General features: G+C 40.5%; 1 long non-coding RNA gene across 1 annotated transcript; it reads left to right on the top strand.

Annotated features, from left to right (window-relative positions):
- The first annotated feature begins 2,902 nt into the window (after nt 1-2,902).
- LOC138870048 (uncharacterized) lies at nt 2,903-3,343 on the top strand. The gene is made up of 3 exons (XR_011400249.1): nt 2,903-2,984; nt 3,070-3,123; nt 3,192-3,343. It is a non-coding gene; the product is annotated as an uncharacterized lncRNA (long non-coding RNA).
- Nucleotides 3,344-3,597: the final 254 nt, after the last annotated feature.

Below are 3,597 nucleotides of genomic sequence, written 5' to 3'. Positions count from 1 at the left end.
TAAAAAATATGTAAATTAGTCTAAAAATGTGTTTGTTAATATCCTCATGTAGATTTATGTGTTTTTATGCCATTTAGTTTAGATTATTTTTTAGCGTAGTAAAATGTATACTTTTTTAGCGTAGTAAAACGTAGACCTTTTTAGCGTAGTAAAACGTAGACCCTTTTAGCGTAGTAAAATGTAGAGCCTTGTAGCGTAGTATTGTATAGTAATTGTTTAATTATCTTATATTCTAGCACGAAACCCATAATTATATATATATATATATATATATATATATATATATATATAATTCTTACAATTAATTTATTAAAAAATATGAATAAAAATTATAAAAAACATAAAATTATTAATGATAGTTTGGTACTATTGGGCCTCAGAAAATCTAACCCATAATTATATATATATATATATATATTATTTTTACAATTTAGTTATTAAATAAATATGAATAAAAATTATTAAAAAAACATAAAATTATTAATGATAGTTTGGTACCACTGAGCTTCAGAAAATCTAGCACGAAACCCATAATTATAAAAATTATATATATATATATATATATATATATATAATTTTTACAATTAAGTTATTAAAAAATATGAATAAAAATTATTAAAAAAACATAAAATTATTAATGATAGTTTGGTACCACTGGGCCTCAGAAAATCTAGCACGAAACTCATAAGTATATATATAATTTTTACAATTAAGTTGTTAAAAAAATATGAATTTAAATTATAAAAAAACACACATAAATTTTAATGATAGTTATTAAAAATTATGAATTTGCAGTTGACGACATGGATGCACCTATACATCCCGGCCCTCGGACGTCGGAGCTACTACCCCTACAGCCCCAGCATAGATCCGAGCATATATGGGGGGAGAGTTGCTTACGCAGACTTTTCGGGGCAGGAGAGTGGATTTATTGTGGGAGTTTTTGACTACTCCCCGTGTGGTCTATCACCTGGAGGAGATGGGATTATATAGGATCATTAGCATTGGCCGGATACAGCTCGACTATGCTTTGATCACGGCGTTGATTGAGCGGTGGCGACCGGAGACGCACACTTTCCATCTGCCCATCGGCGAAGCCACCATCACACTCCAGGACGTCGAGATTTTATATGGCCTGTCCACCGATGGCTTGCCAGTTTTACTGCCTGGGAACATGAGATATTTTAACCGGGCTTCATATATGGATATGCTGCACAGGCTCACGGGCTTCAGGTCCGAGGACCCAGATGTAGCAATTGGGAGCAGTCGTATGCAGTTGGTCCCCATTAGAGACCACTTGGTGCAGATCCACGATACTATCACCGACGACTCAGCGGAGGTGGATGTGGAGCAATATACGAGGCTGTTGTTGCTCCTTCTATTTGGGGGGGTCTTGTTCCCGAACACTTCGGGGAACCTAGTGAGCCTTCGTTTTCTGCATCATATTGCGGACTTTGATGATACAGTCAGCTACAGCTGGGGTGGTGCTGTCCTATCTTTTTTGTACAGGCAGATGTGTCGGGCATCCATGGGCACACAGAGAGACGTTTCTGGCTTTCTGCCACTTCTACAGGTGACAACTTATTCAAATAATTTGTCGTTTAGTTCCAATTCTACCTAGTTATAGTTAATCTTTACGTCAACTTTCTGTTTTAGGTTTGGGTGTGGGAGCGATTTCTGCAACTTCGGCCACCTCTACCACAGCTACCGGCTAATGTACATATTCCTGATCTCCCTCTAGCTTGTAGGTGGGTATTGCGTCGTAGACTTGCACGAGAGTATCATGGCCATCATAATCTCCCCTTCTGTAGGGATGTGTTGGATTTTCTGGAGGATGCACAGGTGAATATCTAACTAAACTTACCAATTATTGTTTAACTAGGTGTTGCGCATACTAACGGTTTGTGTTATTATTTGATAGTTCATCTGGACGCCGTACAACGAAGAGCTGATAGGTACCCTGCCAGCGTATTGCACGCACGGTCGCCATATTTGGAGGGCTTCCGTCCCTCTCACGTGCCTCGATATTGTTGAGCATCATGCCTCAAAGCGAGTATTTCATCAGTTTGGATTTCCGCAGTCTATACCGACTCAGCCTGCATGGGATCCTTTACATTATGAGAGGGATGATAGGATGAGAGTGGACACACATTTATTGAGTGGCTGACAGCGCAGTTGGGTATTTGGGACAGCCGAGGGGACTTGACCCCAGCTCCGCAACACTTTCCTATCGAAGTTTATATGGCATGGTACCGCACTGTTTCCCGACTTTTTATCGGGAACCCAGTTCATCAGGTAGATGGTCGGTACGTCTCATACGCCGGGAGACATGAGGCTCTGGTATGTTTTCTGTTATTATCAATTACATTAATAGTAATTTCTAGTCAAATACGTAGTTTATATTAAAAACTTTTGTGCAGGCGATTGGATTGCATACCGTATATCGTATGGGGCAGCAGATGCAGAGTTATGTCCACGACCCTGTGATCATGCAGGACTATAGTCGTCGCATAATGGATGTGGCTGCCCAGACACTGCAGCGAGGCCGATCGGATCAGCGTTTGGCACACCAGCCAGATTATGTTGACCCAGCCACATACCAGCGAGGTCGTGGTATGCCACGGGGTGGTGGCCGACGAGCTGCTGCTGCTCCACGACGACCTGCTGGTGTTGGACGACGTGGTCGTGGGCGGAGAGGAGGTCCCCAGCAAGGGGGCTTTGAGGCTCCTGCTGATGATGTTGCTGCTGATATGGGAGGTGGCATGCATGAGACCGACATGCCGTCTTACAGCCTTGGCATTTATGACACTCCAGGGACGTCGCAGGTGACCCCATCGGGTCAATTCTTGATTATGGGATCGGATTTTCAAGGAGTGGAGTTGGGTAGATATTTCCCTGGCCCGTCTACCACTGATGAGTCTCGACCGATCCGAGATTTTGATAGTGGGCACCGACTGAGTTATGGCAGCTCATCACATGCGCAGGTATGAGTTTATTAGTATTAATTTTATTACTGTTTTTACTATAACTTATTTATTTTGTTTTAACTTTATTAATTTACTTTTTTAGGCTTCATGCGATGCTGCGACAGATGACTACATTCAGGATCCAGACACGATTATGGTAAGACAATATAAATTTTTGTGAATTGTTATGTAGTTTTCTATACTAAGTTTGATATTATTATGTAGCCTTCTACTGGACCTGACAGCACCACCGATACATGTCATCCTGTGCCGCATCCGGCCATAAGGAGACGACTTGATGATGATGATCCTGATAGCGTACCCGGGCGGCAGGGGATGCGCCTCAGGCCAACGGCTACTTTGAGACACACCGGATGCGGGACGCATTGATTCGGTCTTCCATATTTTTGTTTTTTGGTGTAAATAATATTTTTGTATACATTAACAACAATATTTAGTCGAATATGACAGTTACTTTTTTTTAGTTCTCATTTCGTTTTATAGTATTTGGTATAGTAACACAACAACTTAAACTTAACTTCCACTTAAATTAAAATAAAATTTAGTACAACAAACAAGGAAAACATTACTACAACACAAACACAAACATAACAGGCCAACATAATAAAAA

This window comes from Nicotiana sylvestris, chromosome 6 (genome assembly GCF_000393655.2).
Source record: "Nicotiana sylvestris chromosome 6, ASM39365v2, whole genome shotgun sequence".
In the NCBI taxonomy this organism is placed as follows: Eukaryota; Viridiplantae; Streptophyta; class Magnoliopsida; order Solanales; family Solanaceae; genus Nicotiana; species Nicotiana sylvestris.
Note: the sequence above shows the minus strand (reverse complement) of the source record. Positions and strands in the feature narration are given on the sequence as shown.